Below are 27,704 nucleotides of genomic sequence, written 5' to 3' on the forward strand. Positions count from 1 at the left end.
CTAATACTAAATCATATTATTTATAGTGTTGTCCAAACACTCCCTGAACTCCAACAGGCTTGGTGGTGTGACCATTTCCCTAAAATATGGAATACTTCATGAATTTGCATGTCATTCTTGCACAGGGGCTGTGCTAATTATTTCTGCATCATTCCGATTGTAGTACATGTGCTGCTGAAGTGAGCACAACTGGATGTCTGTTGGATGTCTCCTGTCCCTTTCCAATAGCCCCAAATTAGCAGACCAGTTCAGATGACAGCAGCATTCTCACGAGGCGAAGCGGAAAGGCAGGTACTGATCTCTTCACTCTCGTGACCAGTGACGGGACTTGAAGGAATGGTCTGAAGCTGAGTCAGGGGAGATTTAGGCTGGATATCAGGAAAAGGTTTTTCACCCAAAGGGTAGTTGAGCACTGAAACAGGCTCTCCAGGGAGGGACAAAATCACAGCCCCAAGTCTGTTTAAGGACAGTCCTCTCAGGTACATAGTGTGATTCTTGGGGTGTCCTGCACAGGGTTAGGAGTTGGACTCAATGACTCTGATGGGTCCCTTCCAACTCAGCATATTCTAGGATTCTATGATTGTAGGCTCACAGTTAATGCTCTGAACACCAAGTCATTCATAGGTGAAACACAGTAGCATAAAATTTCTTCTTTCCTCTAATTAAGGAAGAGCCTAAGGACTGCTGTACCATGACTGCTGTACCACTGTATACTATCTCAATGCTGAACACACCAACTTCCTATTAGCAATCCTTCTTCCTATAAATGACATACAAGTATCTCATCTTGAGAATTAACCCACCCTAGCCCAGGCCCCAGAAGGGTTACAGTGCAGCAGCTCCCCCAAAGGCTTCAGAGGCGGTGGATTAATGGATGGTTGCTGTCCACTTCAAAGTAAAGAAGGCTGGTCTCACTTACCTTCAATAGGGTATTTATTACATTATTCTTGGACCCAAAAATGTGGGACAGAAAGATGATGTGGAACATTACCAGCTTTTTTGAGGGCCCATTTCATTGGTTAACTGTACTCACAGCTGTGAAGCTCTTTTCAATATTCAGCTTAATTATGTCTCTGCTGACGCTTAAAGACCATTTCTTCTTATAATGCTTATCATGGTCAGCTATCTAAATGTGTTTATTTTGCAGAACATGAATAAGTGATGCATCTAATCACAATGCAAGTGTTATGCAGCTTTACAACATTTTTGTTGTCTGGCATAATGAGCAAGCTCAGAATAGGCCCTTGTCTGTTGGCACTGTCACTCTGTCAGAGAGTTTCCATTCATTTAGTAGCTCCAGGCTGGCAGCTAAAGCAATCATTAGTGGCCAAAAAGCATCCATCCACCAAAGCCACAGACCTTCATTCAGGCATAGACAGTTCAAAGTACACTCAAGCTCTCCTGCTAAAAAATTCTGGGTTTCAAGACAAAGATCTGTAGAGAAACTGAACACCTGAAAAGTAAAATCAGAAGAAATGGGAACTCCTACAGTTGGCCTATCATCAGCAACAGGCCGATAAGACATGGGCTGATGGCAGACCAGCAGACAGTTACCTCTCCCCACAGCATGCAAAACCATCCCTGCTACTAAGAAAATAGTTTTGCACTCATATTTGCAACTGCCAAAACCAAGGATGAACTCCTTTTCTTTTCTGATAATAAAATGCTATTAATTAAAATTAGTAAAAATATCTTCTCCCCAGAGAGGAAAGGAAGAGCACTTTCTCAAGTGGAGTATTTTCTGAAATACTCCGTGGTTCATACTACCCCAACACTGGGCAACCAGGTTTGCTCCCTTCTGAGCACAGAATCTTGAGAAATATTTCCCCCACACCTTCCTGAGAAGACAACCTGCTTTCTGGCTGTTTGAGCTGAGAGAACCTTTCTCCTGTTAGGATGAAACCCCGCAATGGCCAACCTCTAATTTTCTACTTATCATTCAATAACATAAGAAAAGTGTATACATGGTCTCTGCAAGAGGCTGAAGGAAAATCAACTTCTTTTCTTGCCTCCTGGTGAGTCACAGCACTGCTAGGGATATAAAAAAAATAAGTATTTCTTTTATTTAAAGAAATTTTCTCCACATTTTCCTCAAGGCTATGGATCCTTTGGAAGTCCCTGAGCAATAACAGTTCTTCTCCTGCCCTCACTGCTACAGTGTTGTGCAGTAACAGAGAATTTGCCTAGTCTTCATTAAAATAGAAACTGCCAACTGACAGAAAATCAACAGCCTTTGGTACCTACAGTGAACTCAGGCAAAACAAAATGGGAGCTTAAAGTGCTACTGAAATGTATGGAGTGTGGGGGGAATATATCAAAAAGTAGGGAACAGGAGATAAATACAAACATTTATGTTACTATGAAGGCTGTATAATTAAAAATGCAGTTAAGCAGGAAGTCCATTAAGAAGAGAATAATTCAGAAGAACACACATTTGAGTACAAAATACAATTAATTCAGACAGGAAATAAGAATTAAAAGTAATTATTTTGTTTTGCAAAGGTAGAACACACTGTTCAGTGCCTTGTGCTTTGGGTTTTTTTTGTTGGTTTGGGGTTTTTTTTGTTTGGTTTGGGTTTTGTTGTTTTGTTGGTTTTTTTTTAATTTTCACTAGTAGATCTTCACACCTCCCATGTCCTCTCGAATCAATCAAAAATAGTAATTAAAAAAGTTCCACTTCAGCATCCCAATATGCCTGTGGGTAACACCACATATAACGTCATGGAAATAGTTAGCAGGAAAAAAAGCCTGTTATCAAATAATTGATCACTGCTCAAAGCACGTACACTCAGGACCTAGGTCCTACTTCCTACGGGACAGAGACTTTCAGTAAAAGCCATTCTGCCATAAACATAATCCACCAATTGATTTTAAAGACTGGTTAAAAGCTATTGCCTGTGACAGACCAGGTAAGACAAATGATCTGTATTCAGGGACTAAGAAAACTGCATTTCTACTTGAAATCTTTTGACCTCGGTTGCACAAGTGTTCCCAGCAGAGCTCCAGCCATGAATACTGAAGCACTATTTCTCCTCCCTCTGTCAAAGTCTGCATATGAGCTCCTGCACATGCCTCCCTCTCTCACACTTAGTAAGGGAAAAAGACCTGCCCAGACCTCAGTAACAACCTCCAAAATGTCTACTAAGAGGGTACAAGAAAAAAGACATAACAACAGAAGTAGATTTGGTAGTCTTTGAGAAGCAGATGAGGTAGTAGTGAATAGTAATGCTATTTTAAATAGTGTGCAGAAGTCAGAAGATGACAAAGAGAAAAATATGCTAAAAAAAAATCTTAAAATGTCAAGTGTCTTGCTGCAAACTGGATTATATAGGGCATGGGGTAAACCAGCAGCAGCAGCATAGGGGCTTAAAATGCAGCAGCAGCTGCTCATGAACAGGAGCAGCGATGATGTTCACCAACTCCATATACACCTCAGAATTACCTCTTCAGATCTAGCAACACTTCCTGCATAAGTCTCATCCCAACACAGTCCCAGTTCCAGGGACTCTACATTTCATTTTCACTGCAGCATAGTACACCAGAACATGCCATAGTCTTTGTTTTGTTTTTAAATCTGGTCAAAAGATACTGTACATGCAGAGCATCTTCTAAAGAGAGCTGCTTCAGCATCAACAGTACAGTAATAAAGAGCTGGATCTACAAGATTTATAAATCTTGGAAATAATTTTATTACATATTACTTTACACTGGATACCCATTGTAAGCCAATTTTCTTCCAGTAATGCTTTTGAAGACAGTTTACTTGTCTTTCAGAAGTCCTATTAATGTTTTAAAAGAGAAAAATAAGCTGAATCTGTCCATATATAGTAAAAAATATTTCTGCAGTTCACTATATTTTTAATTCACTTTGAGGTGTGTGCCACTGTGAATTCACTTTCATGATCATTTACACAATTAGGTTTACTGCAGAACACACAGGCTAAGCTTCCACAGAAACTGAATTTAAAAATTAATTACCAATATATATTTTCCACCAAAACCTAAAATATAAAATGGTTCACAGTTGGATCAAGGAAGTTAACAGATAATATACTTATCTAGTCCAAAACAGAGCAAAGGAGTTAGATCATGGGTAGCAAAGTTGAAGCACTAAAGCCCAAAAATCAGAGTAACTCTGAAGAACAGAACATTTGGAGAGTGCTGGTGCTCTGCCAGTCACATCATGAACAGAGGAAGGTAAAATTCATTAAATAAATTATTCATTAGTATTAACAACTCGGCACTGGATACAATATTTATTCTTTTGGCTAAAGAACAGTGCTATGAATCCATCCACTTGTAACTTCACTGCTGAAAAAGTTAATGCCATTTATTGACAGGTTAATTTATAATATCACCTTAATTTAAAAAAAGATTATCTTATCACTTTCTGCCTGAAACAAAACTGCACCTGATTGGGAATACTGTACCCACAGGCTAATGAATGATTTCAAGCAATTCAGTGTCCAATTAACACCAGCATCTGGTTTGGGGATTTTTTTTATCCCTATCAAAGCATTTGCCCTACATTAATTACACTTTCAGTTAGTTGCAACAGCAAGTTTGAATCTTTATGTTATTCTTCAAGCAAAAATACAGACAATAAAATGGCCAGGACCTGGAATGCACATAACCAGAAGCAAAATTCCAATCACTTGCAGGCATGCAAAACAAGGCATGAAACTTCTCCCAGCTTGATTTCAACAGTTACCTCAAAAGAACACTAACTGAAGGAATGGATAAGAGTCCCCTATGTCCAAGACACTGGAAGAGTGACCCATCTGCTTCCACCTGAAGAATCCTGTCTGAAGCCAGCTTCATGATGAATCAAACTTTTCTTGGACAAGAAGGTGGCTTCTTGAGCTTTTAAACTGATCTTTGCCATTAAAAAAAGCAATTGAATAATTCACTGATTTTCAGGATTCAGTGCAGCTGGAAGATCTGCGATGGGGGAACTTGACGTGTGTGGAGGAAGTATCCTTTGACTCATTATGATCTCAGAGCATGTGAGATTGATTGGACCGGTATTCACCTCCTGTCCCCTTATTAACACTGGATTTAGATAAGTCAAGCATGATTTCTGAAATACAGTACATTTTTTCCCATAGAATGTTCATCACTAACTCTACTAACTCTCCAGCACCATAACTGTACAACCAATATAAAAAAGAAATGAGAGGAAGTATTAAGTCCAAACCTGGCTTGGTGCTTTAATACTATGAGCATGGGTAGACTTAAGAGTATCTTACTGACATATTGTATGCAATCTCTCTTATTCTTTAGGAAAGATACAGCGCTATTTCTTTAAGGCATTCTTACAATGGCATCACACAAGAGATGTTAACTTGGTATACCAAATGGTCATTTGCATATGCAAAAACTATTCATTTCTGACAGTGATTGATTCAGTAGTGGGGTTAAGCTCTGTAGTTGCCAGTATTTTTTTCATCAGTCCTGGACTCAGAACATTCACTGAATAAATTATTAAAGAAACTAGGAAAACAAATAACAAACAAACAAGCAAACAAAAGACAAAAAGCCAAGTACCATCTTTGCTGTGGAACAGTGTGATACTATACTATATCTTTTGCCCTTGAGTGTCATTACCAGCACTAATTTGAATCCAAATACTAGAAAGCTTCACAAGAAGGGTTCAATGACTGTACATATGCTCCTACTTGAAAATCTATAGGGGAAAAAAAGCCAATAAAATCATACTTTTGCTTCTCATGAATGTTCAATTTTAATTAAATGTTCACACTCCAACTAGATCACACTTCATCATTCTTTCAGAAGCAAAGCAGAAAATCTATGCTTCTGCCTCCTTTTAAGAGAGTTTTTATCGTATTTCTAAGTTCCCCTCTGCCTTTTATACACAACAAAGATTTCCTACACTTCCCTATAAACTGAATTTTATCCCACCCAAGTAACAGTTCCACGCAACTGTTGCCAAGCCAATAAATTAACAGACTCCTGGGCTGATCATGCAAGCTAATTCTTTTTTGGCTGTTTTAGCTCAAATCAACAGACAGCAGGCCCCTCTCACACCTGAAGCTCAAACTCAGCTTCTGGTCTCTATTATTGTGTCATTGCCTACCAAACAGTTTTAATTCAAAGAAACAATGTAACAAGCCTCTTTTTAACACTTGGGTCCCCAAGACCATCAAAACTGATCTTTTCCCCTTGCTGAGAGAGGTCTGCAGTGCAGATTTAAAGGCTCGAGATTCACATTCTGCCAACACTGTACCTAGAAGAAATTCAGAGTTCCGAACTACTTTTCAGAAGGAGTAAAATACGAAAGGGTGGGTTGTTTTTTAAGTTAGTATTTTGAAAGTGAATCCAATTCTCTGTCGAAAGAGACCTTTAAGATACATGGGTTAAAGCCAGACTGTATGTATCATGAGCAGATGCATGCAACCTTCTGCTTCTCCTTACCCCAAAGGAGCTCCTAATCCAACATACTTTCACTGTCTCGCACCTCTCTCTTCCTGCCATAATTATCTCCCTCTGCCCCACGGACCAAATCTGCATGCTCTTTCTTGAGTTGTGCAGCCTCTGTTCTTTCCCACCCAGTTCTGTTTCCAATACCCTTCCCTCCTGCACTGTGTGCACGTCTTTTAGCACAAGCAAGAAATAACTGAAAGAACAAATAAATGCAATGTAACATTTTTCTCCTTGTACTGTAACTAAAGAAAGGAAATCTTTACTGCAGGCATATAAGTTAATGCCCTGTTAAGGACAGCTGCAGAGACTAAACATTGTCAGAAAGATGGTGATTGCCAAAATAAGATATCAGCATAAACCAACTGCTATGCCAGCTATTCCTAGCCTTGAGTATGTACCTCCTTTCACAAAGATGAAGATCACTTTTCCAATACCTTAATGTGCATTGGGTAAATTATGCACTTCCCTGAAGGCCACTAAAAACATCTCAGTTTTGAGACAGTAAAGAAAATAATGATATATGTTGAAAGTATTTATTAAAGCTGTAATAAAAATCTTTTGGAAAGTAATGGCCATGCTTGATAAACTAGTGATGACTACACAAAACTAGAGTTGCCTGAGCTAAATCTCACTTAATTTTAAATGAAGCACTTTGAAAAAGTGGAAATAAAGGACATGAACTCAATGGAGTTGCTCTGATATGTCTTGGGGAGCAAATCCCTCTGGGTTTACTCATATGTCTGATCTTGAGATGAGGTTTTCAGTTTAACTCACAACATGGCTCTTCCCTTGATTTATCAGGACATATGCACTGAAGTTGAAAAAGTCACAAAATGTTAAAAATGCCTCTTCTGTTCAAAATGACCATCTCCTGTTTCTCTTACTTGGGAAAAGAGGAAGGGTATCCTTTACGAAGGCTCCCTGGGACAGACAATTAATTTCACATTATCTTTTCATCCTGATTAACTCTTATGGTTATTTTCTTCTTTGAAAGCTCTGTTTTCCAAGTGAAACAATACACATCACTAAGACTGACCAACAGCACTTCTAACAAATTTCATTTTCACAATAATTAGCATACTGAGGTTCTGTCCCTTGGAAAGACGGACCAAAACAACCTTTTTTTTTTATCTTGTTTCACTTTTCTGCAGCAAATAAGACTCTTGATGTAACAGATAAATGTTTTTACCAGACGAAACATTCAGGGTGTTTGGTTTTTGTTGGTTTTTGTTTTTTGGGGTTTTTTTTTGGGTTTTTTTGTTTGTTTGTTTGGGTTTTTTTTTTGTTTTTTGTTTTGTTTTGTTTTTTAAATGGCAGATGTTTTAAGCTTGGCTGCTCATAGTCTTTGCCATGAGCAAGCTAGCATCCAAACATCACCTGTCATGCAGTTTCACCATCCGCATCATTAGAAGGCAGTGTGGAAAGCATCCCAGAGGGTATTTCAGGCTTGACTGCCAAATACAGAAACTCAGAGAGGAACAGAAAGGTAAAAAGAGCCTAAGTAAGGCCTTACATCTAACACGGAGTCAGACTTGCTTAGGTTTCCCTGAGTGTCCTGAGAAACTTTCCTAGGCATAAACGACCAGTGATGCTGGAGCACCTCTCCTATGAATACAGGCTGTGAGAGTTGGGGCTGTTCAACCTAGAGAGACCTTATAGCAGCTTTTCAGTACCTAAAGAAGGGCAAAATAAAGCTGGAGAGGAACTTTTGACAAGGGCCTGTAGTGATAGGATAAGGGAGAACAGCTTTAAACTGAGAAAGAGTAGATTTAGACTAGATATTAGGAAGAAATTCTTCCCTGTGAGGGTGCTGAGGAATTGGAACAGGTTCTCCAGAGAAGTGGTGGATGCCCCATCCCTGGAAGTGTTCAAGGCCAGATTGGATGGGGCTTCAGCAACCTGAACCAGTTGAAGGTGTTCCTGCCCGTGGCAATGGGGGTGGATCAAGATGATTTTTAAGGTCCCTTCCAACCCAAACCCTTGTATCATCCTGCAATCAACTTCACAAACCTTTTTGACAGACATTGGACAAACTTCCATTCTTCACCTGAAATGCTGCTCGATCACTCCTTGCAATGCACTCAGACACAGCAGTGTGTTGTACCTGAGCCAGAGAATGAGGGCACGGACTTGGGGTTTTAATTTTACACAACTCAGAAGGACAGCAAAGGGGACAGATCCTTTGGGCAGTCCTCCTTTGCGCTACATTTAACAATCAGGTAGTCATTCCATAAGTGATGGAAGGGGAGTTGAGGTATCAACATTGAGTGCAGAAGGGGAGGCCAGGGAGGTGGGAGAAGGGCTAGCTTTCTACTGAACCAACAAACTAGTCCAAGGGAAACATAGCCAGGAGTTAGGGAGGTGGAGAAGGAGAAGGAGAAGGAGAAGGAGAAGGAGAAGGAGAAGGAGAAGAAGAAAGTGCCTAGCTATTTCTCTCATCAGTAGTGTACATCTAAACCATAGCATAGATATGATGAAACCACATGACATGTCACTAAAACAGAACTGTCAGCAAACAAGTCTCACCACTCCCAGGAGATTCTCCATTGCAGCATCTGGTGAATTCAGTAGAAGTGTGCATGCCATCCAGTAGATTATGAATGAAAGCTCAGAATCCTTCCTCCCAGTTGTACTGCCCCCAGCACAGCTCCATTGCCACGGTCACACTTTTCCAAACACCAGGGCACAGTCAGCCCTGGTAGCACGAATGCTTCTTCTCCTCTTCCCTCCCTCCTCTAAAATCCCAGTTCCCTTGCTTTTCATCCTCCATTATTTGCCACTTGATCCCTCTTTGTATTGTGTTCCCTCACAGTTTACATAGGTTATTGTGGGATATTGACAGGTTTGTCATGTCAAAATACAGATATGCCAGTAAAATCAGCAAAAATATGAGTTGGTCCATGAGTCGCACCTGGGCTTGAGCAAGGCTTAACAGCTGAATGATGTCTGGGGTGAAGGCCTCACAGCCTGATGTTTTCTCAGTGAAGCACAGAAGAGCATTCGCACTCCTGTGCCAGCCATTAGCCTCACTCTTCCTCATCCATTCGCCTCACTCTTCCTCATCCATTCATAATAAACCTTATGATAAATCTGGTCCTTCAAGGAGATAACAATGGGAGTAAGTTCTGGCAAACGTCAGATGGCCTTCACTGCCACCTCAGCTGGGTGGAGAAGGATACTGAGGTGTCAAGGTTCTACGCTGCCTTCGTTTCAGCCATAAGTTACATAACTCAGTTTGACCGAAGGTAACCAAAAACTCTCATTATCCCTCATTTATATATTAAAAAATACATCAACCAATATAAAAATGAGAAAATATCTCCCCCCCACCACCTATGACTGCAGCAACAGGAAAGCAATTATTTTTGGCTACTGTCACACTCAGTTTTTCTAACAAAGTATGAAATTGATACCTGAAATCCTCCATTACTGAGGAAGATAATACAAACCTAGTTCACAAATCACAAACCTAGTTGACAAATCAACAGGCTTGCCCCTCTCTCCATCCTCCAAAGCAGGGATACCTTTTCAGTAAGATTTGTACCTCTGACTGCATCAAAGCATACCAGGGGACACTTGTACAGAGCATTATACACATATATCTTTTAGGTCAAGTGAATTTATCATCAGTAATCTAACAGGAATCTATAACCTGTTGCTTCAATAAAGACGGCTTTGTGAATCTGTAATTGTGAAAGTTCTTATTGAATGCAACCAGACTTATAGTGTCAAATGGTTATAAATGAGAAATTAAGTCCAGCCGCACCCAGCCCCTCTGATTGCTGAAGACTCTGTTGGAACACAAGGGGGTTTATTTTCTATCAAATTTCATACTCTTATCACAATAGTTATATAAAGTGCAAGTTATACTTGTGAAAACATGATGCTTATTTTGACAGTTCAAGAACAAACAAATAAACAAAAAACCCATGACAGACAAAAAACCCAACACCCCCCCCTCAAAAAAAAAAAAGGAACAGTAGAAATAAAAGTACATAAATCAATGGAGAGAAACAAGGAATCATGTTTCACAGACAGCAGAAGATGGGAATCCTATTTAAAACAAGAACTCAGGAGCCAGAAGTACCTCACATTAAACATGGGAATTGAAAACAAAACCCATTAGAAGCAATCCAGCCTTTGCTGAAACATATACACATCATCATTACCAATAATAATTTGGCTCTTCATGTGTAATCACTGCACACTAGCCTCACTTTATATTCATAATGGCCATTAATGTCAAGAGGAATTGTGCACATGGGCACCATGTTGCCCCTGTGTTGCTCCTCAGTCTGCAGTCTGCTTTGCAGAGAAAACCACCTCTCTTTGCCACATCTTCCCTCTTACCCAACTCAGGAATAGAAGCAAGGAAAATGGTATCTTTTTTTTTTTTTTTTCCGTAACTACTCCCAAGAATTTTATGCTATTAAGAGTACCAAAAGGTAATTTGTAATAACCATCTGTTCACACAATACTGAATTCAAGACAGCACATATTAGAGTGCAAGAACAGAATTCACCACAATCGCACTTCAGATTGTGACGATTGATTTCACAGGTTACTAGTATCTAAAAATAGCCACAAAGATTAAGTATGAAGAAAATTCTAAAAAAAAAACAAAACCAAAACCAAAAAACCACAGCCAAAAAACCCAGCAAAAAACACCACCAAAAACCAAGAAACACCCACAATCCAAGCATTAATCCAGCATACTTCACCTAGACTGTCCCACCTTCTGCTTCCCCCCAACACATACAGGGGCAGGGGAATCATCATATTCTGCCCACCATTTTGACAATATCCTCACAGGCTGAAATTATCACAAAGACAAAACAACAATATACCAGTGCAGGGCTGTAAGAAAGGTTCAGATAGAACAAATAGCATTAATTTGCTCTCATAAATACACCTGTTACAACATTTCATCATCTATATGATCGTTCTAACCCTCAACTGTCTGAGACAGAGAAATAGAGGAAATCTGACTGAAATCTACTACATACAAGGTTGAGCAAAATGTTGAAATACAAACTTTTTACCATACCTTAAGTAGTTCAGATAAGCCACAAAACTATAAGGTTTTCTTCACATATAAGCCAAGCCATCAGGAAGCTTCCAGGAACATAACTCTAAAATACTGAAGGAATGAATTTTACAAAAATGTCTACAATAAATAGAGAACAAACTTTTGGATTGGACCTTATCTTCTTCTTTTCAAAGAAGAGCAGATCAAGTCCATCACAGTCAAGCCATAAAGGCACAACATTTTCATGTCAGAATGACACAGGCAGAAGATGGACTTATTTCACCCATCCACTCCATCCTAAAGCTATGTCAAATACAAATCCAACAGTATAGCTACCAAATCTAAAGTAATATTTCACACAAAACGCTACAGAATTGTGAATTCCAAATGGTTTTGCCTTAAATAAAAGATCAGTAGAAAATGCTCATATAACTAATCTTTAATTCTCAGGTTTACTAAAAAATCCTGCATTGGGAAAATCTTGCATGAGTTTGTAATGTAGTGTCAGTCCCTCATGCACTTCCTACTTTCCTACTTACCCCCACTTGGTATCCACATCATCTCGAGACACTTATTTTGGTTTTCCATTCCACAGTAATTTCTGATTTTGCTATCTTCCTTGCAGTGATTTAAACAACATACTTTTAGGTAAGGACAGAATAGTCCTCCAGAAATCTTGCTTGTCAGTGCCCATTATTTTATTATAATTATATAGCTGAGTAATAGAATACTACTTTATCAAGTATATTATTATTACATCAAGTACTATGTAAGGTAAGTTCTGTACCTTTAAGGATTATGCTTTAGTATTCTATTACATTAGATCTTATTTTCATAACGTATTTTAATTAGCAACTCATTTACTTAGATCATGAGAATTCAGCAGGAAGTCACCAAGAAATTCCATCTTGTTAAACAAGATTTCATGCATCCCATTCCTAGCTGAAGAGAAAAGGGAAGGGCACGAACTGCTAGAGGAAACAATCTTCTACATGTGCAAGGATGACTTCTTTTCACTGCAAGCAAAGCCTGATTCCTGGTTTGACATCTGTCCACAAAACTTTGCAGAATTTCTCTATCACTGAATGTATTTAACTAACTTGTCTGTAGTTTCCATCTCGTTTTACTGGAAAAAAAACCTTACTGCCTGCAAAAATGAAAGAATGGAGAGAAGATGGGTGCAAGGAGAGGTACCACTACCACTCAGCCACCATGGAAAAAAAACAAATACCACTGGAAGTGCGGTGGCCTACGCATCATCTTATTAAACACACTAGGTTAACCCACCCTTTGCCACAGCACCCTGGTCTCAGAGGTCTGGAACTTAAATACATCTAAGAATATCTTTGTTACTAGAAGTTTCAAGCTCCTGTCCTTTGAAAGGTTAATGAATTATATAAAACAGTGACTGAATAATAATCAAGATATACTTGGATTTGAAAAAATCCATATGTTAAAACCCTTAGAGCTTTAGCAGGGCATAGCCCCCTTTCCCCCATAAAAAAAAAAGTCTGTCACACTAAAACAACCCAAAGCTTAGTTACACATTATGAAAAGTTCATTTGATAATCCCATAAAAGTCATAGTCCATTTATCTGAATAAATTCTACAGCAATTGCGACCACCTTTGTACGCAAAAAAAAGTACATTGCAATTGCAAGTTAAATGCTGTACTTTGATTTTTAATTTGGTTTAAAAGAAATTCCCCATCACGAAGGAAAATTACTAGGTATTATGGCAAAAAAATCCAAAACACTGCTTTGTGAGTTAAAAATTATCTTTTCATTAGTTCTTTCAGCAGACAAAATTCTCTTCACTTCCTGTAAAGATGAGACAGCCTTTGCAATTTTTCAGTTGCTTCTTTCCATTAGCATGTGGGTTGCTATGGTACACCAAACACCAACATGGACAGATCACACACTTTCACCTGGCAGCAGTGAAGCTGTCTCTGCTTCAGTAATAACTCATCTCTGAAACAATTTTTAAAATATAAGAAGGAAAAGCTCTGAAAACTCCTACAGTTTTAATTCAGTTTGCAACAAAGACAGATCACTCCACATCCTTCACTGGTATTCCTTTTCCGCGACCTCAGAAAATACTCAACAAAAAAAAAGCTATTTTTAAATATTATTTTTAGGAAACTAATTTTTTAACTCCCTTTCTGATAAATCTAACACAGAACAAGCCACTATACAAATTTATGGAAATACATCTCTAAAAACACTCAGTGTTAAACATTAGATTACTTAGTCATTGTAAAATACTATCACAAAGATATTTCATAAAAATACCATCTCCAGAAATAATCCATGAAAATATATTATGAAACATTGATATTTATTATAGTATTTCTAATAAAAATATAATTTTTATTTCATAGCAAAATATTATTCATTAAGTCATTCTCTCTGAGTTCTGAATTTAATATCCTTAGTTTGCCTTTCTGTGGAAAAACAAAATTGTGATGGATACATGCTTCTCCATTGAAAATATTTTGACAGCTGTGGATTACTGCTTTCTCCATTCAATATCCAATTAGGTGTTTGCTTTCTAATCACTTTTTGGAACCTTCTCCTTATTCAAAATAATGTGATAAACACTAACTCACACCTATGATTTGAGCACTGAAGAAAGTATGAGCTATGTATTGCACCTGTTATTCTTTGAAAAGGAAAATGAGGGTTAAACACATTAAACGGAATCTCCCACATCAGTGAAGAATCACTGCCACAGGAGGTGAAAGATTCATCAGTAAGATTCAGGATTTTTACAACATTATATAAGTCAGTAGTCTAGATACTCATACCCTTCCACTTATTTAAAATAATCACATATTAAACAGAAATTTAGGCAGGAACTGAGTACTAACTACTCAAGGGTTGTTTCTCCAAACATCAACACATTAAATAAACATCCATACCCAAATTTCTAAAATAAAGGAATGGGCTCTGCTTAGCTCCCTGTCCCAGGACCACAGGGTATGATGGAGACTCTTCTGCAGGGCTACCACCCTCCATGCCCAGGCCAGCCCTTGGGAGACATCTGGCTGATCCTGCTGTGTTCTGCCTTTGCTTTAGGGATGGCAAACTGCCTTCCAGATAAAAATATGAACAAAAATGTGAATGGATAAAGACTCAACTTTTGAGCAACCTGGTCTAGTGAAAGCTGTCCTTGCCCACAGGGGTGGGGGTTGGGAGCGAAAAGCAGGGCTTGGAACTGGATGATCTTTAAGGTTCATTCCAACCAAAACCTGTCTGTGATTCAAATGAAAAAAAGCCTGCCCACCATGTCTTCCCCTTAGTACAGTTATATGGCTAAAAGCCATTTGTATTTCAGAATTGTAAAGCAACTCGTTTGGTATACGACAAGCGCTAGACAGTAAAAAACAAAGTTTCTGCTTGAAGCAAACAGCAAGGGCTAACTTCAGAAACCAAGTTGCTACATGACATTATTACTCCATTTTTAAGGAGTTACATTAGTACAGTGTTCACAGAAGTAAGAGCAGAGGTTGAGCTATAAATACAAGCACCACAGTCACTCAGCTAACCCCATTCAATTCAACAACGATGACAGTAAAACCATTATAAAGCACGTTAATAGCAAAATTACAATGTGCATTAGGAGCAAAGTGCAATATTTTATCCTTGTCGTCTGTGTTCAGGTCTCTGAAAGAAAGCTAGTGAATCTACAAAAATAACTACTTACATAATCAGTAAGTATTTCTGTTTCAGGTTTACTGAGGACAGGTGGCTTTTAGAACTGAGACTTCAAATTTTTGCAGGGATTCTCAGTTCTATTAAGTACAAGTTTGAAACAGTCTGTTAGTAATACATATAGCTTTCAAGTAAAGCAGCATAATATATATCTTATCTCTTTTTGTAGCTTTAAGGGTACTTATTACATTAGCTAACAATATAAATGTGATCTATTAAATACAAACTAGATCCTTAACGGTTTAGCTGACGAAGCACCTTTTTTTGTGCATTGTACAGAGCTTACCAAAATGGAGTTCCTTGCCCAGGATAGCAGTAATCAAAAGAAATTATAAAATGATTAAGTAATTGTCACCCTCAGATGTAAGACTGTACAGTGAGAGAGGATCTCATTATTTCAGAATGTATACTACTTGGAAATATAGCAGCTCATCCAAGTTACACAGCAATGTAATAAACTGTGAAAGCAGAAAATTTAATCAAAATCATGACTAAAAGAAGAAGATATTGCATTATGTTTCTCACAGCAACAGCAAAATAGAGATGGCAGATACCTTCATCTATGTCCCAGAAAACTAGTTATGCATGATATAATCTATCATATCCAAAACCAGCAACACTTTTTAAAGACATCTATTTTATTTTAGCATTAGATTGTAAAATGAAAAAAAAAATCAGATTTGCAAAGCAATGCAGGTGTATGTATATCTACTTCCATTTGGTATGTGTGTATACCTCAGAATTAACCAGATTACATCCTAAAGCACATATGCAGAACCTCATCTACTTGTTTCTTTAAAACATCATATCCTCCACCACAAAAACAACTCATAGTACTTCAGTCTCTGAAAGCACAGACACACACTGAATATTTTGTGATCAGTTAAAACGAGTGGTGAGAATTTCTTTCCCAATAACCAAGTTGAAATGTCCTTTCCTAATCTGGGCTTCAGTTCTAACATTTCAACATCTCAGTTGGATTCATCTGTCAAATCCTTGTGCTTCTGGGCACAGCTGATGGGCACTATCCTGCATGACAGTGGAGACCATGTCCTCTCAGACTATGCTTACAATATACAATATTTCACAAATATTTATACATACCTTTGCTATGGCGTGAGGATCATAAGCAACCTAAATCTAAGCCCACAAAATACCATCTTAATTGGAACTGTCCTTGCAGTGACCACCTTTATGGTTGCCACAGATATCTACCACAAATAATTTTTTTTTTTTTAATTTAAATGGATCACGTTTTTGGAGAGGTTCTAGTAAAGAAGAAGAGCTATCTCTGCTTCTTTCTTTGTCCAGAGAAACAATCTATCTCATCTTAATCCCTTGTTAAAAGTTGCCATCTTCAACAGGCTCAAATGGAAACCCCAAGCCACTCAAAGTAGTCACCGTGGATAGCCTGTTTCAGAGAAGACCTTTGACACCTGCACTATATTTTTCTGTAAATAATTCTCACTTAGCTTTTCTTCTACAATTACATGTGATGTATGTTGACATAGTTTCTGGAATAAAAAAATACACAAATGAGGTGAAATGTGGATAAGTACAAAGTCATTTTTCAGTTGTTTTCCTCCAGGGAACGTTTCCTCCACTCCAGCACGTTCCATTGTTCTCCAAAGTACAAAGACAAAGGAACAGGAACATAAGTACTGGAACATTTTTCTGTTACATTGTATTTGCACTGGTTTTGCTCACCTCTGCAGCACTATGTGATAGACCAGATCAATTATTTGTCACCAAGAACCAGAGCTAAGATCATTTGTGAAACTGGCAATTAAGGGAGCAGGGGAAAGGATAAAGCAGTTTTCAAACCTTTATATTATTATCTAATGATTGGGAAAAAAACCTCTGCTACTCAATCATGGTCTAGCTTTCCGACAGCCTGGAAAAGTTTCACAGTTTCCCTTCAAGAAATTCCTACATCATAAATAACAAATGGAAACACATTTATAACAGAGTTCATCATATCAACCTGTAAGATCCCCAAAACTTCAGAATACCAGTGCAGAAAGTATTTGTCTGCTCATCACTTGCGAGAGTAGGAAGAGGTAGCCAAGGGAACCATCAGTCTCCTGGCATCGTCCCAACACAGCAGACTAAAACCATAGCTTTTTGTCATTGCCCCTTTACAAAACATCCATGCTAACAACAGGATGGAGAAAAACAGGGGCACTGCCTCTCATTACAGTTTCCTCCAGCTCCATCACTTCCTGCAGGCAGGTTACTCTCTTGCTTTGCCTCTTTTTGTGTCTTGCTTTCCTCCAATTTCCATGTTTCTGGTACTGCAGCCTTCATTTTTCAACAGCTTGTGTGTTTCTAAGGGTGTATAATCATAGAATCATACAATCAGACAGGTTGGAAGGGACCTCTGAGATCATCAAGTCCAACCCTTGGTCCACTACCACCATGGTTACGAGACCATGGCACTAAGTGCCACATCCAGTCTCATCTTAAAAATCTCTAGGGACAGTGAATCCACCACTTCCCTGGGCAGCCCATTCCAATGGCTGATTATCCTCTCTGTAAAGAATTTCTTTCTAATATCTAACCTAAACCTCCCCTGCCAGAGCTAAAGACCATGACCTCTTGTCTTACTGATAGCTGCCTGGGAGAAGAGACCAACCTCAACCTGGCTACAACCTCATTTCGGGTAGTTGTAGAGAGTGATGAGGTCTCCCCTGAGCCTTCTCTTCTCCAGGTTGAATAACTCCAGCTCCCTCAGCCTCTCCTCATAGGAGCTGTGCTCAAGTCCCTTCACCAGCCTCGTTGTTCTTCTCTGGACCTGCTCCAGCACCTCAATATCCTTCCTGAACTGAGGGGCCCAGAACTGGACACAGTACTCCAGGTCTCACCAGCACTGAGTACAGGGGCAGAATCACTTCCCTGGACCTGTTGGCCACACTGTTCCTGATCCAGGCCAGGATGCCATTGGCCTTCTTGGCCACCTGGGCACACTGCTGGCTCATGTTCAGCCTCCTGTCAATCAGCATTCCCAGGTCCCTCTCTGCCTGGCTGCTCTCCAGACACTCTGTCCCCAGCCTGTAGCACTGCATGGGGTTGTTGTGGCCAAAGTGCAGGACCCGGCACTTGGCCTTATTGAACCTCATCCCATTGCAATCAGCCCAACTCCCCAGTCTGTCCAGGTCCCTCTGCAGAGCCCTCCTGCCTTCCAGCTGATCAACACTCCCTCCCAACTTAGTGTCATCTGCAAATTTGCTGATGGTGGACTCAATCCTCTCATCTAAATCATCGATAAAGATATTAAACAGAACTGGGCCCAACACTGATCCCTGGGGGACACCACTAGTGACCGGCCGCCAACCGGATGCAGCCTCGTTCACCACCACTCTGGGCCTGGCCCTCCAGCCAGTTCCTGACCCAGTACAGAGTGCCCCTGTCCAAGCCATGGGCTGCCAGCTTTTCCAGGAGTATATTATGGGAGACAGTGTCAAAGGCTTTGCTGAAGTCCAGATAGACTACATCCACAGCCTTCCCCTCATCCACCAGGCAGGTCACCTGATCATAAAAGGAGATCAGGTTGCTCAGACAGGACCTGCTCTTCCTAAATCTGTGCTGGCTGGGTCTGATGCCTTGTCCATCCTGTAGGTGCTGTGTGATTGCACTTAGGATGATCTGCTCCACAACCTTGCCAGACACTGAGGTCAGGCTAATGGGCCTGTAGTTTCCCGAGTTCTCCTTCTGGCCTGTTTTGTGGATGGGCATGACATTCGCCAACTTCCAACCATAATAAATTTAATAATGAGGATTGGCCCTGATTTCAGCCAACAGCATCCAGGAACCAGTACAAATATTCTGCTTTGGCTCTTAAGAGCAAGCCGGAAAATCAGAGGTTAAGTTTAACAAAGTTTCGAGCTGAAATCCACTTCAAACGTGCACATCAACATTTCCACATCCATACCCTGTGATTGTAAAGACCCACTTTCATCCTCTAATCAGTTGTCCATCCCTTTCAGCCTTTTCTCAGATTTCAAACACAGTCTCATTTCTTTATTCTCATACAGTATCTTACCCCATTTATTCCCCCCCCGAGCAATTTCCTACCTTCTCTCCTTATCAAATTATCCTTCAGTTCTTCTCATCTAGATCTGCCTTCCTTTGGGAGCTCTCCACTTCCTTGAAGTTGCTTTTGCCATTTTTCCACCATCTCCCCTTTCTCTCATCTACAGCCTCTTCTTGTTTCTGCTCACCAAAGCCAAGAATCAACACAGGCATCACACCAGGAGCATCCACATACCCCATATGTGCAGGTACCACCCGTGCAGCCCTCGGAAGCTGTTTCTGAGCATGAGAAGCTGGGCAGAGGAGGCAGATGGGCTCTGTAGAGCCACACGGCCCTTCAGGGGTTGAAAGGGCTCCTGGAAGACAGCAGGTCCCAACTCCTGCTCACTGTCAGGCCAGGATATCAACCCTGGCTACATAAGATGGGGTCTAACAGACCCATTAATAGCTATTAGCTATTAATGAATAGCCACTTTAGAGGATGAGTAATTAAAATAAAGGTCACTTTTAGTTAAGCATATAACAGAGTCACTTTTCATTTTAGTTGAAATGGGGACTTTTGCCATGTCTTCTATGTTCATCTGTATTTTGACATATTAAAGAGTATTATTGTGGACAGCATTTCAGAGTGCAGGAGGATAGAGAAATAGGCACACCTCCTTGTCAGCTTTTGGTTAAGAAATACAGTAGAATGGACGCTCATTAATTCAGCTCATGCTAGTAAGACCAACATTGAATTATTAAATTATTGTGAACAAGTTCCAGAACAAACAGTGTAAACGGATTCTTAACTGCTAAGTGTACTTTGCTCATTTGTGTTGACAGCTGTAACACAACTATAATTATTCACTATACTCAGTAGATTACAATCTTTAAAAAAAAAATGAACCTTCATCAAAGCATCAATCATTGAACTTCTGCTGAGTAAAGTTGAAACCTGGTTTGCCATTGTTTTTCCTCATTTTCTCACTTTTTCTCACTTTTAAGTGAGAAAATTAACAGAGATGCCCTGGCATATATAAAAATGGCACTTGCATAGTGAAAAAAAGAAATTATTTGTATGAATGTTCTCATAAGAGAAGAAATTTTCCTCACAAAAGTATAAGAATCCTTATGATATGTTTTTTCCATAAGAGGGTTTGGAAGGAAAGAGGAGATATACTGGGATGCTAAGAAGATTGTTGTTAGCCTGACAACATAAAATTATGCCTATTTATACCTTGTGCCCTTCCAATGAAGATGGGAAGAGAGCACAGAGCTGTACTTAGGAATAAGCAACATTTCACCAGTACTTCAAGTACTTCAAGAACTCCATACTTCAAGGAATGTATAATTTATTCTTTTTTTATTTGATGATAATACTTCAGCATCACTCAAAAAAAAAAAGGTACAATAACTTGAATTGTTTACACACTTTCAATATAACACTGCAGTGTTATATTTAACAACCGCAGTGAAAAATAAGATTTAAGCCTGCATCTGGCTTGGACCAGAACAGTACATTTGGAAGAAGGGTTCTAAGCCTATGGGAAGCCACTCTAAATAGAGTTGGAGAAATGTCATCTTGTTCTTTGTAATCCAGGCTGATATGACCTAATGGAATCAGTAAAACTGAATCATGCATCTTATGAAGTGTAACAGTCATATGCTTGCAAGTATTTTGGGAGAAATGGCACATTGTAGACCAAACCCATTTTTAAGAACTTTTATTTTACTTTAGGCAGCAATCATCAAAATATTTGTGGAATTAAAGAAAGATATAGAAATCATATTTCAGGCATTTAAAAAGATAGACAACATCCATGAGCTTCACGGTGTTTTTTTATGGCCTTTTCAAGAAGCCAGAATTGATTCTGTTGGAGGGGACAGACTCACAGTTGAAACACAGTGTTTCTTCTTTAAGTGATGCTAGAAAACAGGCCTGCGCAAGTCATAGCATGCTCAAATGACAGTGAAAACTACACTGTTTGATTATATTTCTCTAGTACCCTTTAGCCCAGACCACAACAAAGTAATTTTTATGGTGCATGTTAATAAAACAGAGTGTTCTGGCACAACCAATACTACATCAGGTTGTAGAAGACTATTGTAACCGTCCTCAGCATTAGAACTCACGGGCTAGACAGGAGGCAAAAATATAGGAAAAGACGTTTCCTATTCCCTGGAAATGTCAGCAAAAAAAAAAAAAGACATAAAACCAAAGTCTTTCCTCCACTACTAAGCTGCCAGACAGAGAGCTGGAAGGTGCCAGGCAGCAGTGATGAAATGGGATGGAACTGGAAAAGGTTTCTGGCTGCATCTATTTCCTTAAGACAGGATCAGCTCTGCCTGCATAATTTTGACAATTGTCTAACCTATCCTTAAGGAGGAAATGTCACCTGGGAATGTAACAGAGTATGTTTACTCCATCACTCAACTTGCTCACAGAAACACAGGGCGACACCAGACCTATCAGATCCCTGCAAAACTTATAAGTTTGCAAGTGAATGGGTGACAACTGGAGAGAAGCTTTCCAGCTGTACTCAGATTTACTCTGTGTCACCTAATCCAGGTTTCCCTGCCATGTTCATTACATTACAGCAAGAATCATACTGGGATTTAAGAGTGGAAACATCTACTGCATCTAATTTTCTTCTGAAACACATGTATGAGAACCTCTGTCTCAACTGTCAGCCACTGCATACAGTCTGGTATTTGAAGTTACCTACAGCTGTTAAGGCTGGTCAGTGCCTCTGTGAGTATGGTTAGCAGTGACCTGGAAAGCATTTCTTGTGTTGATATCCTCTGCAGATGTGCTGGTTGGCTTTGTGTCACCTTCCATAAATGACATCTCTTCACTTGCTTTTATGATATATGTTATTATATACTTCCATACCTTCCTTTGTCATATATCCTGAAATGATCCATACTGAGGCATTTCACATGCAGTGCACCTTTTCTCCTCTTTTTCTGCATACAAAAGCTGTGTTTGTACCATTTCTCAACAGTTTTTAATTTGACGCATTTTAGGAAGCTTTAAAAGAAAGCCATAAGACCGCCAGAAGCAGTAATGATTTCTTCACTTCCACAGAGTACTCTTATTGTACTTAACACTCACTGGAGTATTTGCAGGTTTTGGAAGGAGAGGGCCTAGGCATTATCATATTAATGTAATGCATTTGTCAATGTGAAGGTCAGCAACTCCTTCTACATCACTGAAAAATACCACAGACAGTATGTAATCATAAGCTTTGTTACACAGCATTTTCCAATAGCCATAATATTCTGTTGTCTGCTCCAAGATGACTAAGAAACCAATATCCCCATCTCTTACAGATACATTAAAAAAAAGGGGGTTAGTGAGCATATTCAAGTGCTCATCTTTGTGCTCTGAAGTCCACTGAAAGATTGTACCATTTGCAGTGCTTTTTGAGCTTAATGTCTGGAGAAGAAAAATTAATTCTCTTGAAAAGCCTCCTGAAAAGACTCAGAACCAGCACCTTCCTTTTTTTTTTCCCCAATGAAAATACAACAGTTGTTGTATTTCCATTTGCATGATGAAAAAAGTATTAAACTTTGAGCTTTAAATTCCTGCTTTGGCGGATTTCTCTGGGCTTAGCACAACAAAAACCTAAGACTCATTTTGCCCACTCTTTTCTTTAATTTTTGGTAATCCCTGCTCCAGCTTTGGGTTATTCAAAACAGCAGTATGTTTCTGAAAAAAAGCTCACATATTTTTCTGTTTCTTACATCCAAAAAGTAATTCAAAGATATCCAATACATTAGTGAATATGGATTAAGTGCAAATTAATGAATAATTGCTTGAGAAAAGAAAACCTTGTATTTCTGAAAAACACAAGCAGAAAGTAGTCCTTCACTTCCACTGTTGAAGACTACAGAAAGAGCATCAGTACAAAATACACTGACGTTTAAAAAACATATTTTTATGGAAGTGTAAGTATTTTAGAGTTACCTGAAATAACAAGGTCCAACTACACTGAAATATTTTCCACACAAGTCAGTAAACAGGCACACACTGTAATGCCTGCAGAATTTGTCCCCAAGAGTTTATATTCAATTGTCATCATCATCAGATGTTTCTTCTTCCCAGATTCTGGGATCAAAGATCTGTCCATTTCCAGATATAAAGTGAATTTTCTTTTTGAAGCATTTTCCTCTCTGATAATAAGACATTTTGTCCATCACAAATTACAACTCAGCCATATCCCAGTCTAAGAATATTCAAGAAAGAAATAGTTTTAGACTGAGAACTTGTATTTAATGAAGTAAGAGAACTATACCTTCTTCCTGGAACTGCAGTTGAAGATACTGAATTCTGTCATAAAAGAGACTTTCCATGTAGGACCATTGATTTCTGCATAGCCTGTGATTGCTTCCAAAATCCTGTCTAAATTTGCACACAGCTTGAGAAGACAACATTTCCAGAAGTCTATATGGTTTCCATGACAGATCCAGCAAGGGTAAGGTTTGTATTTTTTTAACATTTATATATACACTATTTATACACCAAGATTCTCCAACCTTTCTTAGGAAAAAAACACAAACAACCAAACTAACAACCAAACAAACAACCAACCAAACAAAACCAAAACACTACCAAAACCCATCTTTAAAAAAAAAAAACTCACACTTCAAGGTAAAGTAAACGAAGAAGTAAAGCAACGGTCTGACAACTAGTATATAATATTTGTATTTGCTGGTGGATTTCTTTTTCATTTCAAAGTACATTTTCTCAACACACTAGTAAGTGAGGCATATTTTTTAGCAATTTTTATAAACATATATATGTACTCTTATTATTTATACAGTTAGACTGTAGAAACACATTTTCTGTGTTAAAGTAGATTGACTTTCCATGTTGCACAACACATGTTCTGTTGAAGTAGCAGTTGTTCAGACATCTCCCAGTCAAGCAGCAGCCTGGTGTACTGCACTCCATATCAATCAGCATCTTTTGCACATCTGTCAGACACTGTTCTGTGAGCTCATACTCTTTGAAGGTCAATCCCCTACTACGACAGTCAGCACACCCAATCAGCACAACAATGACTGAGACATATCTTCATAGAACTAAAAGATACACCAAGATATACACCTGGATAAAGTAGTGTTCCATGCAAGATCTAAATAGGATGAGAAAACAATTTTTAACACGCACTTTATACCTGAGCAAAGAGTCATAGAATGGTTTGGGTCGGAAGGGACTCTAAAGATCATGTAGTTCCAACTGCCCTGCTTTGGGCAGGGACACCTTCCACTAGACGAGTGCTCAGAGTTCCATCCAACATCCCCTCCAGGGATGGGGCATCCACAACTTCTCTGGGCAACCTGTTCTAGTACCTCACCACTCTCAAAGTAAAGAACTTCCTTCAAATATCTAATCTAAATCTACTCTCTTTTAATTCATCCCCCTTTTCCTGTCACTACATGTAGTGTAGGGACTTTGTAAAAAGTCCCTCTCCATCTTTCTGGTGGGCTTCCTTCAGGTACTGGAAGGTCACAATTAGGTCACCTCAAAGCCTTCTCCACGCTGAACAAAGCCAATTCCCTCAGCCTTGCCTCATAGGAGAGATGCTCTAGCCCTCTTATCATCTTTGTATCTCTCCATTGGACTCCCTCCAACAGGTCCAGGTCTTTCTTGTGCTGAGGACCCCAGAACAGGATGCAGCACAGCAGGTGGGGGTCTCACCAGAGCAAAAGCAGAGGGGCAGAATCACCTCCCTGAGCCTGCTGGTCACACTGCTTTTGATGCAGCCCAGGACATGTTTGGCTTTCTGGGCTACAAGCACACAGTGCTGGCTCATCCGCCAGCACGCCAAGTCCTTCTCAGCAGGGCTGCTCTCCATACAGGTCAAATTTTTATCATCATACATATTTCTATCAAATCTCAAGTAAGATATTTTTTGTGATGTGGCACTGTTTTATTTTACTGGACAATTTGAGACAATTCATCTTATGTACCTGACATGAAAATCTTAAAATCAAGCGGAAAAATAAATAATTACAGAGGAAAAATCCTAAATTAAGGATTAATACAGTAAAATACTCAACCCTGAAAAAATGAAGTTACAGTGCAGTTGAGAATCATATTAACCACCAACATCAAATCCAAAATGCAATCAAAGTTCATAAAAGCTGTATGCTATTTCTGGGTAGATTACATCTTCCTTTCAAGGCACAATAGATACACATCATAAAGATGAGAACCCATCTTTTTTGGCAAAAAGTTAGAATGGACTGTATCTGAAAATTCTAAAATTCTCCTAAAACGTTGTGAAGAATCTTTAGAAGCCTTTCAGCACCATTTAAGAACAAAAAGTAGGTCTGTCCTATTTCCTTAAAAGAGCAGGACTGCAGCATTAGTATTTTAGTGTGTGATTAGGCATCACAGAAGAAGCTATTTCACATAACACTATCCACCACAGATGAAGCTAGAAAGCTTTCAACACCAGAAGAATCCTTTGCAGGAGTTCAAAAGATTTCATTCCCCCCCATGTTGAGAATGATAATAGAATAAACAGACTTTCTGGATTTCATGCAATTAAAAAAAAATAAATATATCTTCACAGAGTATAGAGAAGTCAGATTCTCAGTCAGTCTAATCTGTTATCACTCAATTTATTTCATTCACACTGTGATAACTTAAATGAATTAAGGATCTGGCTTGGGACTTATTTCTGACCTTTTACGCATCTGATCTAACTAAAGGAGAAGTGTTTCTTAGTTGCTTTAAGACAAATCAAAATTTCTTATGCTTTTTTGAGCAGAAGAAACATTTTTAAAAATATATGAACAAAAGCATATAGAGTCTACTTTTTTGCCCTGCAAGGGAGTATGGTTGAGCTTAACCACTAAAGGAGTGGTTAAGCATTAGAACAGACTCCCTAGGGAAGTGGTCGAGTCACCATCTCCCTAAAAGTGTTGTAAAACAAGGAGATGTGGCACTTCATGATATGGTTTAGTGACCATGGTGGTATTCGGTCAATTGATGATCTTGGAGGTCTTCTCCAACCTCAATGATTCTATGGTAAAAACCAGTATTTATCAGTTTCTGAAGTGCAAGGTGTTAAGCGAAGTCTTCACAATTCCCTTATGACACCGACTCTCCCAAAGCTGCAGGTGAGGCTGAAGAAGTATACCCAGGTACAGCACCAAAGCCACCCAGTATGCTCCAGCACTGCTAAGAAGCCCTAATGATCTGCAAATGCACTCGAAGTATTGGCATGGAAATAAGGCATCCTGAACAATCTTCTCTGCTTCCAAATTTGGCACATTTATTACAGGTTGAAAAAAATCTTTAGAAAGTAGGCCAGGTTTTCACTCAGCTAAACTTGGCCACAAACACATACACAATCTGTCAGGGATCAGCGGCAGCATCACAAAGAAACAGTCTCTTTTGTGCAATGCTGGGTAGTTGTGAAGCCTGCAAAAAGAACAAGGTATCGGGCTTTAAAAATAGCCAAAACAAGAAGCTGCACAACAATCAAAGCTACTTGAGTGCAGTTACCCTAACAGACTGATGCCAAGTTTGAGAGCATAGATAAGAGAAGGAAAATATTTTTCTTCAGCCCACACTATAACAGATATCTTGAATAGCATGCCCAGAAGTATAGCAATGTGTTAATACAGAAAGGATACAGGCTGCAAACAGAATCAACTAGGTTGGAAATGACCTCTGAGATCATCGCTATTATCTGCAACAGAAATCATGTTGTGTTCTAGATGCAAGATTTCAACAAGGAATTCAAGATCCGTTCCTTTCTTTCGTTATTTTAGTACCCTCTGTTACAAGGGCATCGCAGTGGCCAACTTGCTTAATCTCTTGAATCAGAATGCTTCAGGTGGAAAACAGACAGTATTTGCTCTCATCCCCAGGTTTATAGTACTCTCAAAACACTTCATGTCAAGGTTTTACAATTAAAACTCCTAATAAAACAGCATTTATTTTATCCTAAGTATATGCCAAAGTCAATTCAGATGCAGAAGGGACATCGAAGCTTCATGACAGCATACGACAGACTGGATTACCTGACATCCTAAAAAATTCACAGATAGTACGGAGGGAGATAAGAATCACTGTCCTAGATGGCGTACAAAACTTTCCATCTCAAACTGTCCAGTCTAGGTGTTGGGGTTCAACCCCTACCACCCTGTCATGCAGCATCTGTAAGCTCATCATCTCAATGACATTTCTGACAACAAATGTGCCAAAACTTCTCAAGTAACATATCCAGTTATCTAAAGGAAAGAGACATAAAAAATTCTTCTTTCAATCAGCGCTTATGCCATTTCCCTGACATAATTTAATCTTCCAAATTTAAGAACATAGCAAGTAGCGTAATTTCTTTTTCCTGCCTTTGTGTCTTCAAAAGAACTATCAGATAATGACTCATGAGTCACCTCAAGACATCTATAATCCATTTCTCCAGAACTATTTGCTGACATTCCTTATGCTTTAAAAATGCATTAGCAGGAAAATGTTTATT

General features: G+C 39.0%; 1 protein-coding gene and 1 non-coding gene across 3 annotated transcripts in view; both read right to left on the reverse strand.

The window, feature by feature from the left end:
* Nucleotides 1-27,704, reverse strand: part of FRMPD4 (FERM and PDZ domain containing 4) — a 299,234-nt gene that overhangs the window by 194,346 nt on the left and 77,184 nt on the right. The window lies entirely within an intron of this gene.
* On the reverse strand, nt 81-187 carry LOC113951805. The gene has a single exon (XR_003529280.1). It is a non-coding gene; the product is annotated as a U6 spliceosomal RNA (small nuclear RNA).

Source organism: Corapipo altera, unplaced genomic scaffold, assembly GCF_003945725.1.
Source record: "Corapipo altera isolate COAL_440 unplaced genomic scaffold, ASM394572v1 0, whole genome shotgun sequence".
Taxonomy (NCBI): domain Eukaryota; kingdom Metazoa; phylum Chordata; class Aves; order Passeriformes; family Pipridae; genus Corapipo; species Corapipo altera.